This window comes from Opisthocomus hoazin, chromosome 4, assembly GCF_030867145.1.
Source record: "Opisthocomus hoazin isolate bOpiHoa1 chromosome 4, bOpiHoa1.hap1, whole genome shotgun sequence".
Lineage (NCBI taxonomy): Eukaryota > Metazoa > Chordata > Aves > Opisthocomiformes > Opisthocomidae > Opisthocomus > Opisthocomus hoazin.
This window is the reverse complement of record NC_134417.1, coordinates 21,047,887-21,065,360: the sequence shown is the minus strand read 5'-3', so window position 1 is coordinate 21,065,360 and position 17,474 is coordinate 21,047,887. Positions and strand designations below refer to the sequence as shown.

General features: G+C 44.0%; 1 protein-coding gene across 5 annotated transcripts in view; it reads left to right on the top strand.

Annotated features, from left to right (window-relative positions):
• LOC104334416 (calcium-activated potassium channel subunit beta-2) overlaps nt 1–17,474 on the top strand; it is a 159,058-nt gene that overhangs the window by 49,382 nt on the left and 92,202 nt on the right. The window contains exon 1 of one of the 5 annotated variants that reach the window (XM_075417373.1): nt 6,794–6,858. The exons of the other annotated variants lie outside the window; for them this stretch is intronic. The gene's annotated coding sequence lies outside the window, so the exon portion shown is untranslated. Of the gene's footprint in view, nt 1–6,793; nt 6,859–17,474 lie in introns of those variants that run through there. 5 annotated transcript variants of the gene reach the window in all.

Genomic DNA, 17,474 nt, shown 5'->3' with positions numbered 1-17,474 from the left:
TCAGAGCGTGACGCTCCCTGTGTTGATGAATTGTTTCGACTGGTGCATTTAAGTTTCATTTCCAAACAACAGAGAGACTTCAGAGTGAGTGGTGTTTAGTAACAATAAAATGTTCTGCTTGCGGAAATGCTTCTCACAGGAGCTATCAAAAATGCACTTAAAGGAGCTGAGAGTCATATCTTGCAGTAAGAGGTATGGTATCACTTGCTGTGCTAGATTTTAAAATTAAGGTTATGATGCCATTTTAAATCTCCTTTAATGCAGGTGTCATTAAGCATACTTTACAATACTGTTGTCAAAAGCTCCCAACTTAGAGAATTCTGTTAGACTGATTGTTTTAATTAAATCTTCATTAGAAAAAAAAATTCTATATAGAAGGGACTTACCAAGTGATTTGGATTTACTCATCCCAACTAATGTTCCCTTTAAGAATAATTTCAGTGTATGATACCATTATAAATCGGTCATAATACAATTCACTTAATAAAAAACCACCGACGAGAATTTAACAACAAAAGTGCTAAATGCATTCAGTCAAAGTAAATAGAGATTGTGCCAAAGAGAAGCAATATTGGATCAGGAATGGTAGGAATTCTTTTCAAGAAATGTAACAAATATTCTGCATTTGGTCCAAGCAACAACTTTTCAGTCAGGTGCATTACTTTGCATTGCAAATAGGGGGAAAAAAATGTTTCAATCTGTGTCATATACACTGCTTGGTATATTATGATAACAGTGAAAACTTTCTTCCAAAGAAATGGTTTCCAGTGGTTTGCAGTATGGATCAAAGGGATGTTATGCAGAGATACTAAATCTGTGTCAGAAATGAGCAATGCGTGTGGAAATCAAGTACCTATTTTTTCTTCTTCGTCTCACTTTTGTCCAGAGCCTTGGACAATTTTACTTTGTTTTACTTCAGTAATTTCTGAGGGAAGGGGCTGAAGGGGTAAAACCGCAGGGAGGTGGGAGACTGCATTCAGCCTGCACCCAGCCGCGGGCTCCTGGGGGGACCTGGGCAAGTCCCCAACTTCTCGGCCAAATGGGCAGGGTGACAGCCCTGCCTTGCAGATGGGGGTGAGGACAGCATGCTAACCATGCAAGGGGAATGCAGACAGCGGTGCTCAGTGAATGAGGCGGAAAGTAGAACTCCAGGTAAGGCCAAATGCAAAGCAAAATTTCGTAGCAGGAGCAGGTTAATATTTCAGGCATGTAAAATAAGACATATTGCAAACCTTATGATCCAAAACTAAATCTGCTTTCCAAACTATTCCAGACAAATTTGCCACTTACAAAAACTTCTGCCAGCAGCAAATACCCATTCATCTGAGAGCCTGTCAGAAGAGACTCCAAATCTCTTAGCATTCCCTTCACTCCATCAATGTACAGAGATAATGAAGCAAACAGCATCAGATTGATTCACGGTGCTGCGAAACAATTTCCCTATTTTCTTCAGAAGCTCAATGAGTACTTTTTGTCATGAATATGGCTTGCTCTTCTGCTTATGAATTGTCTGTGGAGCTCATGCAATTTTCTAATTTAGTTATTTGATATTATTTGGGAATTTCTTCAGTGAATAGCTCTTGGCTTACAGATCTTTTGGAAATGGCAAATGTTTGCAAATTCATACTGTGTTCCTCAGTTCAGTCATGTGGTGTTCCTTGATTAGATGATTTGTATAGTTAACTCACAGAAAGAGAACTGCAGATTTCACAACCAAGTATACTGTTCCATATTGGATTTCCATCACTATCTGAGCAGTCAGGTTTAAAATTCATATCTTGCAAGTAGTCAAACGAGCAACACATAAGTGCTGAAGTGCTCCCATCAGACAGATGTGAGAGCCAGGTTAAACAGCTTTCAGTTTCATATGAATATTCATAAAAAATGTCTGAATTCTTGCAGCTCAGTTAAAATGAACAGTCAGCATCATCCATCACACACTGCATGGGCCATTCTCTCACAGTGTTTGCCATGTCCCCACGTTCTCCCTAACTCTCCTCTATAACTCCACAGCAGCTGTGGAAACTATTTGTGCAGCCAAAATAAAAGGAAAAAAGACCATCGTGGAAATGTCTGGATTTTCCACATTGTAGCCTCTCCTGTTGTGCCTGTCTTGCACATCGCATGACATGAAGAGAGGCAACAGGGAGGACAGCAAGAGAGCATCAGAAGTGATGCAGTGAGTGCAGGCAAGAAAATGTTGAAAGAGGGGAAAAAGAAGAGTGACCACTGGCAGAGGTGGGATCAGCCACATGGAGTCTGTACATTAGGAGATAGGGATTCGCACAGTACGAACACATAAATACACCAGTACAATTTTTAACAATGAATCTATTGAATTTAGGTCATTAACTTCAAGGTTTATGGTCTTACCAGACCCAGTCCATGGCAAGCCCTGGAGCTGTTGCCTCCCGATCCTTCCCCGTGCAAGCGCTACCTGGGTGCTCGCCACGGGTGCAGTCAAGCAAGGGGGTGACGTGGTTTAGCTTTTGTCATGCAGGGGTCTGATGACATGCCATGGAGGTATGGAAGAGTAGTGAAAATAACAGACAAGAAGAAAACTAACACGTCACGCGTGGTTTAAAAAGCAGCAGAAATCTGTTGGGTGAAGAATTTCTGTCAAGTGTTTTATCTCAGAGACAAAAAAAAAAACAGCTGTCAAAACACCAAGCTCTTTTGACTCGGAAACAAATGAGAAGGAAAAGGTTATAAAGAATGAATACATTTGTCTTTCGAATTGTTTTTGCACTGTATGTTAAATAGGAGGAAACAGGTCTCCTACCGAAGTGAGCTGTATTGTCCAACTACTTCCACTTTATGTACAGTAAGTCAGGTATGTGGTGAACCAACAGGGTTGCTGCGACTGCAGAGAGCCAACCAGCAGCGTTACACCCTCATTAAATGGCCTTTTTTACCTTGTTGATTATTTTTAAGTCCAATGATCCCAGCTATCCATATTTATGCTAAAAGGAGAAACACGCCTGAATTGCATGCAGAAAACGCTGTGGGTGAGCCACACAGTGAAAGCCACCATAGGCAATATGCGTGCCTTGATGTTCTGTCAGGGCACGTGTAACACCAGATTAATATTGCTTGGGGAGAGTAAGAGAAGGAGAAGAATTAGAGGAATTAAAATCATAGCAAACACAGAGGATCTTTGCTAGGATAAAAACTGACTCAATGTAGTCTGGAATGAAATCCCAACTTGGAACTCCCCCTGGATACCACTAAAACTTCTATTAGGTCTTCAAATACTTTTTCTTTCTCAATATAAAGCTGTCCTATTGCCCATAATTAATCCCCATCTCTGCCTGTGCCAAGTGAGATAATTTTGTACAGACCACTATTAAAGTAGCAGCTAATTTTTAAAGGGAAAACACAGAAAAAGTCAAATCCCAGTTCACTCTGCCCACATTGCTCGTTGCCCCCCCGGCCCATGCTTTGGTGCCTCTGTCACTTGGTTGAGGGCAAAGAACTCCCACTGATAAGCCCTGCAGGGACACATAGCAACATCTTGGAGCTGTAGCATCTTCTTCTAAGATCACTGAAAGGTTGGAGGCAGCAACACAATCACAAGTGCACCTGGGCATCCTCATTGTTTGTTTATCATCTGCTTCTATAACTCCACAGGAGAAGGAATCTAGCAGCTCTGAGGTCCTCAACAGTCTTTCAAAACTACTCCAGTAAATGCACAAGCTCTTTAGGTAACCCTTTGCATCACGTAACTGGACAAAACCTCATCAAAACCTGCACCAGCCTATCTTGCCTGCTGAACCTTTGGCACTGATCTGCACCACAACTCCCCATCCCAGGGAACTGGTAGATCCGAAAGCAATGAGGAAGGTGTCGTTCAGGCGAAAGGAGAAAAATGTCAAACTAGCTGTAGACGTGAAGTGTCTCCGAAACACTGAAAGGCAGTTACAGCTAGATCGCCAGACTGCAGACATGATGGGCGTAAGCAGCCAGGACCCGTGCTCCAGCCGTTCCCAGGTACCCAGCAATTTTGGCTGAATTCAGTGTTCCTCCAGCTCTGCGTGTCACCTCATTGTCCTAAATCAACCACCGCCAGAAGGGTTTTGAAGACCAGAGGAGACAAAAGAGCATTTGTCCCATTTCCCCACTTCCCTTTCAATGGATCAGAGAGGGACTGAAGTTTCTGCTTAAGCCCAAAGTGGTTCATCTGTCCAAGGTCACCAGCCTGGCAGGAGCCCTCCGCACAGCACTGTCCTTGCGTGCTTGCTGAGGTATGGTACGAAAGAAGGGACAAGATAACATTGCCTGCCTTAAAAGAGCATTGCAGAAAACATTCTATGTACTTGGCTGTATTTTACTTATGGGCAAGCTATTTTCCACCTCAGCAGAGTGATACTCCTTACTGACAACCATTAGTTATTTGCAAATTTAGATAGGCCTTATAAATGTCAGGCTTCTGAGTGAATAAATAATGTTTCAGAGCAATAACTTGACTTGAAATAAGTCAAACTAGGAATGGTGAGAAGACCGGGAGTATGGTCCCTTTGGGACTCCCTACCAATTCTAATTGATATCTGGTACTTAAAGCATCACAGCCCATGGTTAAATCAAAGTCAGAGGAAATAAAGGAATGATAAATCTTTCTGGGGACTTGTATCCCTCTCCATCCACAGGAGTGGGCGTGCTCCTCAGTGCTACTGCCAAACAAACTGACACTCTGACCTCGGTTGGGAGGGTATGTTCTAATGGGGGGACAGCCCAGTCGACCCAGCAGCCAGGCTGTCCTGGCAGCTTGCAGCTACCCCAGAGTTGGCATTGCCCCTCGTTCTCCCATTGCCTTCCCATTCCCATCCAGCCACCCCCTCCTGCATCTCCCCAGGCTCTCCTGGCCCTCTGGGGAGCCAGTTCAGCTTGCAAAGCCTCCGGGAAATAGTGCTTTGGCTTTGGCTGGCTGAGGGAGCCCAGCTGGGAGCCAGTGAGCACCAGAGCTGGTGCAAGAAAAGCAGAAGAGCATAGACAGGGGTGAGGTGTGGGGAGAAAGGAGCAATCGCAGCCCTGGCACAGCTAAATACACCTAAATTCCTCTGTCCTAATGACCCAGTGAGACTGCTGCAGAAACAGGCTTCAGAGAAACACATCCTGACCACAGCAACATGTTGCAAAGCCCAAGAGTTATAAAGGAACTGAAGGGCAAAAAAGGACAATTGTTTCTCTGCCTTCACTGGTCTTTGGTCGTCACAGCCCATCTAGCTATTGATGGGCAGTTTTTAAGCTTATATGTTGAATTCCAGAGCTGCTATTGTGGCAATAGGAAAATAATTGATTCCACTGTGAAAAATAGTCCTTGCAGAGCAGGTGTAAGGAAAACTGTTGTGATTTGGCAGAGTTTACTGATCCAGGAAATAAGAGTTTCAGAAAGAAAGCCTGAGTGGAAGACCTCAATGCAACTAGGACATCTTTGAATTCCTTCAGCAAAGCATATATTCTTCAAAGCACAGGGAGCAATAATTCAAGCAGGGAACAAAGGAAGTTCATTTGTAAAAATAGCATTTTCTTATCCAGAGCATCCGCAAATGAGAAGTCCTCTGACTTTTAAAAACCCATATTAATGATGCATCAAGGTACAGCATAAGCTTCTGATAAATTCCCCCTGTTTGTTTGCTTCCATAGAACAAGTTGATCCTGCTGCCACTCTACTCTGAAAGCTCTGCTGTTCTCCTAATTAATTGCATGAAAGGTGTATTCCCCCATCTTGCAAAAAGTGTCACAGGACATACTTTTTGGTTGTGCAATATCCCAAGAAGTCCACAGCAAAATGTATTTTCTGGTAGAGCTTAATTAAGATGATTCAGTAATTTGTGTACAGCTGATTTGCAAGGATTTTGTCACAGGTAAACAAGCTTTGAAAAAAAAAAAACTTGCTTTTATCTCTTCTGGCTTTCTGTTTTAGTCATATTTCAAGTGGATTAATATAATCTTTTCTCAGCCAAGCTCCACAGCCAGTCTATTCCATCATTGTTCTAATTTTACAAAAAGAAAACGACCTAAAGCAATTAATTAAAAATCTCTTCAGAGATGCATATGTGGATGCGCTTATTCACTAAGAACTCACAAAATAACTCTGCATTTTAAAACAATTTGTCTGGTGCATTAGGCATGAACAGGATGTCTTTGTTAGGTGCGCTTGCCTTTAGATGGTTCTCTACATGAATATGCTTGTCATGTAGAGATATCTCAGTAACTCAGCTCAGTCAGAGAGGATCCCCTTCTAAATCAGGTTTCAGTTTCTAGGTGGGTTTCATTTTTCCTGCGTGATGAAGAAGTTGATTGATTTCAAGTGAGAAGTCTTTCCCTGCTGAGACCCGGACTGTCAAAAGCCATCACAGAACGTGCAAAATTCTGTCGTAACACCAGCAGCTCTAACTCAGCTCCAGAATCATCAGAGTTGAGGGAAATTTCCCAGTAATTGACAACAGTGATATTCTGGCTGACTGAGACATTATTTTCTGCACACACAGGCACACACATGGGGCACAGTACTAACACAAACAGTAAACGCTATTGACACGAGTGAATTTATCATCAGCAAGGAGACCTAAAACCTTGGCCTAGAGCATTCATGAACTCTAAATCAAAAAGGCAGATTCCCATTTTGTAAAGTTTCTTTGATTTCTGATGAATCAAATAAAAACTCTAAATTTCTTTTAATTCGTAGGGAGGGAGAACGAAGTCAGGACGCGATCTCAGAGCTGTGCCCTTCCTTAATAAAACTCCAGCACATCCGTGCCGCGAATGCAAGTAAGCACTGGCATCCAGCACAAGGTGCAGAGGTTCTCCTGGCAGAGCAGAAAGAGGTTTCCTCCGCAGAGATGCTCCTGCTCTGTGGTGAGTGTTAATCTACAGAGTTGATGCGGGAGTCCTGCCAGTCTGCAAGCACATTTCCCAGGAAATTTAAATATACCTAGGGAGGTTCCTAGAAGATTTCATGTACTCCACCTCTTCTTTGAGCAGAAAATCATGGCTAAAAGGATTTCTCCATCCCTCTTTGTTTCTAGGTTCACTTATACTCTCTTCAGCCTCTATTAAAACATGCTCTTTGTCTTCTCTTTTTACTCTCCATTCTCTTGTCTCTGTTTAAAAAGCCTCACATGTCCCAGCCTGCTGGTCACTAGCCAGATATCCAGATGGTACCTATGTACCACATTGATAGGTGCCTTAGAAATAGCAGGGAGAGAGGGAAAAAATATCACTGGAAGACTTCAGGTGCTCTTTTTGATAAATGGCAATTGCAGATCTAATTAGCCGGTTCCTGCCTTTGGAGAAGCTGGGGAGGCAACAACAGTTGCAGTCCCACAGAGCAAACACATGAGGACACATCTCTCGCTGTCAGGTTTTAGCTTTCTGCTCAGAACAGTGTCAGGTGGATGGTCCCTCCAGCCATCCCTCTGCTTTGAAAGGCACCCAGTTTTCGTCTGGGTTCGAAGGTTTCGCTCAGTGCCTGGCACTGTACTGCCTCAGCACCACTGCACTCTGTCAACTACTTTTGCACAGACAACTGGTTTCTAGAATAAAGAACAAACACAGCTCCCCTTAATTGTGTGACTATCCCTCTGGCAATAATCAGGCTAATTGCCTCAGTAAGGCCAGCAGGATTTGGCTCTAAATCAACCACCAAAATGATTTAAGCATAAGTGCATGAGTTCCTTCACAACTCCAAGACCCACTTGTTAAACATTATTTACATCTCAGAAACGCTGTTTCTTTTCTTTTACGTTTGCCAAGGAGGAACATAGGAAGGATAAGGTGTCAGGAACACCCGTGTGAGCAGGGGGCTGAGCCCACCCCGAATGCAATGGCAGAGAAGATGGGTCTCCTTCCCCTTGGCAGAAACACCTCGAGAAATCTGTCTGCAGGAACTCCAAGCTGGACCACGTCTGGGGATTCCCCCAGCTACACATGTCCTCCTGGGGATGGCACAAAACTGCAGAGGAATGAGCCAGGAAGGGAAGCGTTGCCTGAACCTGCCATAGCTGCGTGTCTGAATTACGCCTTAAAGTGTGAGATAACATATCCTTTAAAATATTTAGCTTACTCGATAAAACTGATATATGCTCTTTACCTACAGAGATTTCTAGACTTTTTTCTTTAATCCTATTGAGCAATGGGTGTGTATCATGCTAAAATATTTGCCACAAGATAAAGAAGTCCCAACAGCTTCATTTTAGCAATTGGCTCTAGAGAGGACAGGGAGTTAAAAACCCTCAGAGTCAGCTGTTGTGCTGTGCCAGATGCTCCCCAAAGCAAGGTACCTGGACAAGAGTTTTGGAGTCTCCCTCTCTGGAGATATTCAAGACCCGCCTGGACAAGGTCCTGTGCAGCCTGCTGTAGGTGACCCTGCTTCGGCAGGGGGGTTGGACCAGATGACCTACAGAGGTCCCTTCCAACCCCTGCCATGCTGTGAGTCTGTGAAGACACTGACAGGACAGGTTTGAAATCCCACCTCTACCAAAGGGTATGTGGCACAGAACCAGCTCTTGAAGATGAGAGCTTTGATCGGTCTCTCAGAGAACTGGGTCTTTTCAAACTGGGCCTTTTTTGGGCCATTTTGCCTGTTTCCGCAACCGCAGGTCTCAGGGAAGAGCCCCAGGCTGGGCTGTGGTCAGTCCTGCCTATCCCATAAGTAGGGGTGAGCTGTTCCTGCTTGCCACGTGCCTTGGTGCCGCAGGGCCTTGCTGTGACCACAGCAGGAACAACAGCTGGCACAGATGCACAACCGTGAGCATCTGGGGCCTCAAATTAAAAACCCACCATGCTTCACAAGTTTAGGGACCCTGAGGGCTAGGGGGGAGGTAAGTGAGGTGGTCAAGGAACCCATTTTGTACCTACAACCTCTGCTTTGGTCCTGCAGAGATGTTTAAGTCTCTTACTGGAGCTAAAGCTTATTTCTGAGCAGCCCCAGTTCATTGCCTCCCCTCTTACAAAAATCACTACACGTCTCTAATCACTTTCACTGTCAATCTCCACACTCTTTTTATATCCATTAAAGATTTTATGAGATAGGATGACCAGAAACGAAAAAAGATTCTGAGCACAGAGCAAGCAATTGATTTATGTTAATGGCATTGTAATAATATTTTCAGTGTTTGATTTCTTTTTCATTCTGTACACAGCTAAAATGTTGATTACTTTTCTATTCCTCTCTCATTTATTGAACAGCCACTTACATTGGGCTCCACAAATTTATTCTCAAGTCTGTCTCAAAAGCAGTTAAAATATAATTAATTTAAAATCCACCAACACATGAGAAGTTGAGGTGATTCTTTCCAATCAATCTTACTAGAATTCATCAATGAGTTCCACCAGCTGTCGTGCTGCTCATACATTTATCTTTGTAAAACTCGTCTGACTTCACTCGCTATGACACATTTAACAACTGTTAATACTAAAAAAAAAATCCAACCCTGTAATTTCCATTGAACCACACCAAAAGCCTTAGAAGCCCCCCAGATGTGCATGAATAAATATCATAGTCACCTGTGACAGCATCCTTAGTTTTTGCATTTCTTTACACTGATAGCTTTCATCTCTTATGCATATGTCAGAGAAATAAAAAAGTTAAGTGTGCCTAGATGTGTCAGGAGTTTATAAAGTCAATCAGAGAATAAATGTTAGTGCTTAATTTTGCCTTCATAATATATTCTGCCTTGAAAACTGTATTAGGTGTTAAATCGCCTTACCCTAAAGGGATTAGAGTATGAAAAGTGTCCCTCAGTGATGAAGGGAAAAAAATCCTGACTATTTTTAAGATGTAGTTCGATAACCCAGCAGAAGGGATTATACAGCAAGGTGCCAACAATAGCCAGAGCCTGCGTATAAAGACCATTTTTATCCCTGATTGTCAACTAAATATGAACAAACTGTTTTGGACAAAAACCAGCCTGATTTGTGTCTCAAAGTTTATACGAAATCACATACAAGTATTTCATCAGCGGTGTGACAAAGCTGCTTGCCTTTTTTCTGTTCGTTACAAGGTGGCTGTGCACTGCCTTATTTTGGCTGGTGGGAGACAAAAATACAATATCAAAAATTCAGGATCTACTGGGAGCTGGAAACACCAACCATAGCAACACTTTATCTTCAAAGAGTTGCCAAAATTAAGGGCTAGATTTTCAAAGCAGCTTGGCGTCAAGACTGCCTTCAGACTTCCCTGGGAAAGGGAGAACTGAGAACAAGGGCCTTGGTCTTTCGTTTTCAGCCTGCCTCTATGAAACAGCTCGCAGTCCCCACACGTTTCCGACGGGTTAGGAAACAGGCGGGATACGGGCAAACGATTTTACGTTCAGGGGTTTCAAGGTCGCAAATGGTCACATAAAGCTGTTTTGTAACAGTGTCACCTAATATCAGAAGTCTCTATTTTTGTGCAGAAGCACTCCCACTGTTAGCTGCTGCAGGCAGAGGCACAGGAGCAAGTCCCCAGCATGAGCTCTGAACAAGCGCCTGTGCGTTCAATTCGTGAGACCGTAATGCTAGCGTGCAGCAATGGTTGCGTACCTTCACGCACAATACATAACACAAAATAGCTACCAAACTAATAGGCATAATTTTATCTAATTGGCATATTTATTATTGGTGTGTGAGACATGGTAGCCAATTAAAGCCTTAGGTTGTGCCAGGTGGAAAACAAACACATAGCCATAAAGGTGAAGTAAATGCATTTAGACACCATGCACGAATGCAACACTTGCAAAGGGCGTTGGACAACCTCATAGGCACTGCCCGCACCGTGGGAGGAGAGGCAGCACCCCATTTCTCCCATGCCTGTGAATGTGCCAGTGGGCTTTGAGGAAGTAAATCAGAGAGGTACTGTGGAGGGCCCTGCATGGAGGGGAACCTACTGGGAAAATGAGCTTGGTGGGGCTGGAGCCCATGGGCATCACACCACATCATGACCCTCGGCCAGAGCCCATGCCGGTTTGCGGCAAGACTGAAGCCCCCGCTGTAGCCAGAGCCCTCCCACAGCCTCACCCAGATACTTCTCACTCCATTTCTTGCCCCCCTGAGCAGGACTGCAAATCAACTGCAGTCTGACAGGTCTGAGTAGATCTTTCACAGAAGAAATGAAACCTCTAGCGTATTCACACTTGCTATGGAAGTTTTGCACCTAGGTATACGTTTTCGCAATGTCCCAGAGGTGCAGGGCAGCAATTAGCTGGCCACATTTGAGACACTGTTTCCATTATCCTGCTGGCCACTCCACATTCCTGAAATGTGGAGATACCTACTGTGCTGGATGGGCGATGCACAGCGAAGCCGTGACATATCGCACACCGCTACGAACGCGGTACCCTCTGGCCACCTGTGCTCTCGTCAGCTGTTGGCCATCAGGCGCAGCCCAAGATCACACTGAGCAACGAGGCCATGGTGTGTCTTGTACAGGGAAGGTCGCACAGACCCTGGCTACTACTCACACGTTCTCTCTGGCTGCCTTGCTTTCCTGGAGGGCCTTACTCATAGCTCTAAACTGTTTGGTGCGAGCAGCAGAGAGGGGTGAAAGACTGGGAAAGTAGCAGCCACAAACAAATAGCTCTAGTGCAGGTACTGAGTGATTATTTTGCAGATCTCCGAGGCTGGTGGGGCAGTAACTAATACCCTGGGGTGGAGAAAAGCAGCGCGGTAGTGGTCTGGCCTGGGAAGTGAAAGATGGAGGGGCAATTAGAGGCCACATTCTTTTCTAGCTCTTTCTCTTTGACTATTTCTTTTCAGAGGGGTGGGGGTGGTGTGTATTTACAGCATCACTGGAACCGTACCGTCAGTTCTTCTTTCAAAGAGCTTGTTGCCTGCCATTAAATTGCACTGTACAATATCATAAATCCAGAAGAACAACATTTTCATTCATGAGGTTTCATAGTAACTACAGAAACAAATCTCCCCTCTGTGAAGAGCTTCTGCCCTTCAGATTCTCAGGCACACGTTTCCCAGGATAGTATTTTTTTTCCATTCCTTCTTATGTGTTATGTTGCACATTATATTTCTGCCTTTCAAATGCACATGACTAGGAAATATTGCTTATCTAAACAGAGTTGCTTTTTCCTCTCTAACTCATCTTTTTCATCAATAACTTGTTTTATTTCCAGACATGAAAAAACAGTTACAAATTATATCTGACAGCATCTCCCCAGCTCCTGAGATTTCAGATCTCTTGCTCTGTGGTATCTTTTTTGCCAAATCCGTGTCAATAGGACAGAACATGCGTTGCTAAAGAAGTGTTTTATCATAAATTAACCCTGATTTCTTCATTCAGATTCTGGTGATACTGCCAAATTACTTCACTTTCTGCTAACTCCTGATTGTCTTTACTATCCATCCTTACAAGTGAAAAATCGAACAAACGGGATATTATGCGCAAAAACTAGTTTTTAACACAAGAAAATGAAACATAAAAACAAATGCTGAAACAAATAAACTTTAGAAAATGCAAAGCTACAGCTGTCATCCTTATCATCAAAAGAGGCAACAGCATCACAGCTAAAAACGAAAATCCTCAAATTCAATCAATGTTCCATGATTGTGTGGTGCCAGGTACTTACTGTACCAGCCCATAGCAAGAACTGATCCCTACTCAGTACAGGGTTAGGGTTTTGGCTGAAAAGGTGTGGGAAGAGGCATGGTATTTGCTTATTTGAAAGCAGATGAGCAGAGGCACAGAAAAATTACCTATACTGTCCAAAACCACATAGGAAGCCTAAAACAAAGCTAGCAGTCAGTATCCCAAATCCCAGCACGATGGTTAAGCCCCACTTAATGTCTCCTACTCCTACATTCATGGAATTGCACCCATTTTCGCCTTATCCCCCTGGGTCAGTGCTCCTGCTGTGAGAGCTGCCACATCAGGGAGGGAAACGCTCTGCCTAGACACAATCCTGTCTTCAAAACCAGCCAGCAGTGGTCTTCTAAGAAAAATATAATAAATTCCATAATTGGTAAATGCAGGATAATCTATGCCAATGAAGGTCTTATCCTGACAGAGATTAACTTTAAGCCCTGAAGCATGAATTTTTATGGCCGTTTCGAAATCTAATTTATTAGTGCTAAATATTATTACTCAAAGCATTCACAGTACCCATTGACATGTCCACTCCATCTCAGAAATCACACTCCCACACTGAACTGTTCAGGTACCTGTTTAATTAGCACAATTTTTTGTGACGGATGTTAGAGGATATTGCAAGACCCGTAAGGCCTGTCAGTTAATGAGTACTAGCAGGTTAACGAAGGAGAATAGAAGAGACAAGCACAGCATATTTTTTACTAGTCCCAATATTCACAAGTGAGATTTTAGGTCAAGGTAAATAACACTGAAACACTGCCAGACTTGTTTCTCTGCATTTCTGAATGGCTTCCCCTTCACTGCTGCCATGCCAAGTTTTGAATCTGCTCTGTGCCAAACTTCATACAAAAAATTTGCAGAAAATTCATTTCAAAGTCTGACTTACACACATATAAGCAAAAACCAAAAGTGAAAGGAACCTGTCTGAGCATTAGGGCTGTGGCTGCTCTCTCTGTGATCTCTTGAATGAGGAAAAGAAACAATAAAGCCAGATTTACTTTTATTTTGTCACAGCTAAGCCCTAGATTTTGGGTAAACAGATACCAAACACGCGTAAAACTCTTAACCACCTTTTTTTTTCAAGCACGCGAAGTCTAGCTTTGGGGTAGGAGGGAAGGAAAACTTCATTGCATCTTTATGGTAACGCTTTAAACTCCCTTTTCAAGGTTCATTTTCCCGTTACAGCTCCCAGAAACTCATATAATGCTCCAGTTGAGATCAGCAGAATCAGGCAGCTGAAGGAAATCTGTGACAAGAAACTGGTGTAGAAACATGGTTGTTTTTGTATGTGTATTTCTAAAGTTATTGTCAAACTAGTGGGAGCTAAAACATTTCATTTCCCCTGAGCACACAAAGATACTAAGATGCCCAAAGCGCTTCAGTGCTGCGCACAGGGGTAAGACCCACGCAGGAGTGTCTGGCCACAAGCAGCAGGAGCAGCTCCTCAGCCTGGGATCAGGTCAGCCCTGCTCGCATCGGGGCCATTGCTCCTTGGGAGAGGTGAGGCTGGCCCAAAAGCTGCAGCCAATTAGGGGTAATTAACACAGCTGGAAATGCATCCTGGGCAGCTATTAGCGAGACTCAGGGAAAGGGAGGGAGAGATGAGTCCAGACTCTGTTTTTCACTTGGCTGAGCGGCTACTTAACAGAGAAATGTCAGTGGGAGACTCACCTCCCCTTCCCCTCTCCTGTGCTAAGGAGCAGTACCCCAGGGTGTAAGTCATCCACTCTGCACTCACCACTTACCTGTCTCTACCGCCCCCTCTGCAGCTTCCTCCAAACATCCCAGGTCATCCTTTGCCCTTTCTGCTTCCTCCCATGATCTGCCTAGCAGAAGACTTCCTCCACCCCAAGCCCAGGCTGCCACAGCCCCTGCCGGACAAGAAAGCAGAAGGGTACAGCCAAGACAACAAACGCACTTTCTGTTAGGTACCTCATTAGAGACATAACTTGAAGGGACTAAATGTAAATTAAAAGTGGCCTTTGACCCTGTCTGCTTCTGATGAACTGATGGAAGGGGTTACAAGGCAAGGACCAAGACAGGACCATGGTGTTCCAGGGCCACCCTGTCCCTGGGAGGGCAAGCACTGTTCCTGGCTGGGTGGCACAGAGCTCGGAGAGTTCAGCACTTCCCAAACCTCCTCTTTTCCACTCCCCAGCAGGGAACAAAGCTGTCTGTCGTTTACCCGAATGGCAGCTGCAGCTCGTTTGGAGGCAGCCCAGTTTTTCAGATTTGCACTTGCATTCATGGACTTTTAGCCTTTTTATAAACAGGTAATGAGTTTGGGTCAGCTGGGGATACACCAAGGCTTTTTCGTTCCCTGCAGCAAAGCTCCCATTGCAATGAACTCGTGAGTGGCCTGAAAGCAGCCTGGGCTGAGGGGTCCAGAGACAGCAGCCAGTTATCGCTGCCCTGAAAAATAAACAGAACTCCCCAAAAGCTGCTGTTTTCGTTTGAAAGAACTAAGATGGCACAGTCTACAATTCCCCAGCAGCAACCTCACCCAGGTCCATCAGCCCCTGCTATGCAGCCCTTTAAAAACAACAAACCATAGAATCATAGGTTGGAAAAGACCTCTAAGATCAAGTCCAATCATCCGCCCAACACCACCATGCCTACTAAACCATATCCCGAAGTGCCACATCTACACATTTTTTAAACACCTCCAGGGATGGTGACTCAACCACCTCCCTGGGCAGCCTGTTCCAATGTCTGACCACTCTTTCAGTAAAGAGGTTTTTCCTAATATCTAATCTAAACCTCCCCTGAAACCATCCAAGCAAACCACCAGAAAAGCCCCAGTCAGTCTTTTCCAGCTTCTCCTTCACTGTCGGGCATCCAGGCAGGATGATTCTCCTGCCAGCCATGGCTGGCTAGGCTTTCCCCTGACGCAGAGCTGGGCTGGCCACCACTGCTCACACTCTGGCTGGCCATTTGCAACTGAGCCCAGAGGGGGTGCAATCAGTGCACTATTCTAATTGCTTCTGCACTAACCAGCTCTCTGTGATTTTGCCATACTAATTGCTCTGCAGTCCAGCAGGTAATGACTTTTGGGTAATGCAAGCCATACACCTACTGCCAGACACTCACTGGTCATCGCTCTGACACAGCCAGCCCAGTCTTCTGCCAGCTTCTGCTTTATCCCGTTCAGCTATAATTCAAAGTGCATGCACTTTTCTGCACTGTCCTGTCACACAGAGACATGGGTGAAGAGCAGATCAGTTAGGGAAAACTATCCTTCTCCCCTTCAATCCCATTCTCCCTGGTTACGTCCTTCCCTGAGCACACTAAGCAGCTGATTTTTGCAGCACACGCCCTGCAAAGGTGGGTAGACATTTATGGTGCCACTCAAGATAAGTTAAGGCTTTTAATCTTTCAGAACAATTTGCCTCACCAGCTGTTAGCTGTCTGAGTTTCCTCCAGCTAACTAAGACCCTCTGGTATCTAAGTGTCATAAGAGTATAGTGCACTTAGCTGCTCTTCTGCTCTGATCAATTCTCTAGATGGCAGTGGAATATGCAAATATTTACAGCCCCTCAAACCTGTGCTTCAGAGAGATTTCCTCCAAAGTTGCAGAGAAGGTGTAAAACCACAGAGCACAACAAGCACAGGGGGGAAGCAAGCCAAAGGACCGAAAAAGATTTAAAAAAAAAAGTCTTCTAGGCAGTGCTGTGGGAGCACACTGGCTACGTTCTGATGCAAACAACGGGTCTGGGCGGTCAAATCTTTCCTCCCTCTTTGGGGCTGACAGCCTTTCATGCCCAGACAGGCCCACGAAGTTGACCAGCCAGCAGCACCAGCCGCAGGACAAAGCCAGTCCCTAGCACTGAGGCTGTCCACATCAGAGTAATTGCAAATACAGAATAGCCAAAAAATGGAGAGTTGACAGCATGAAAATGTCAGCTCAGAATTCAGTGGAAAAAAAGTGTGTATCATTCATTTTAAAGGACATGACTAGTCTCACTAAGAAGTACATTTAAAGTAAAATTATCTGGACTACGGCAGAGAATCCTTTTACTTGGAACATGTAGTTATTCCCTAGGACGTACTTTTTCTTGTTCCATGTGAGTCTTTGTATTGCAAGTGTCCTAATCTTCAGCACAATTAGGAATCATTGAACTTTCATTTTCACAGGTGCTTTGATCTCATCTTGCTGGGGGAAATGCAGTTGCTAGCCCCACTTCTGCACAGTATTAATTTTTCCATTTGCTTTACAGAAGCTATCAATTTACTGTCTGGCTTTTGTTGTGATTTAAATACATCATCTCAGTAACGTTGTTATCTTCCAGCCATATTTCACACATATTGTGAAACCAGTGTATACCAATATCTTACTTAACATCTGGCTGACAGGACAATAGCAGGGAAATATTGCCAGAGATATAAGGCCATTATAAGATAAATAATGAGCTTTAAAGCTGAACAGGTTGGGGTTTTTTAGAAGAGATTGTAGTGACGTTCCTATGCACAAAGTAGCCACTTGCCATACAAAGGCTGAGGTGGAAAGTGCCCCTTAATGCATAAAATAAATCCTAGAGATTGGCTGAACAACAGCTGTATTCTGAGCTGAAGTTTTTCATGGGCTTCTTGAATTATCTAATTTGCCAGAAGTGAGTGACTGCTGCTGGGAGTGTATGACAGCTAATAATGCATTCCAGAGTCATTAAGGTTTATCATGTAAATCTCTGAGTGCTTTTAAAATGCATATTAGTTTCCTGATAAACTATGATGGCTCCTTAGAAGCGGTTAATACGAGTTAAGGTGCATACCATATGTAGTAGAAAGCCTTACAGAAAGTACTTATTTCACATGCAGGGCAATCAGCTTTTAAATTGTATTAAATACTGCAGCTGTAATGTTTTCACCCAGTCTCAGGGATCAGGATGCTTCTATA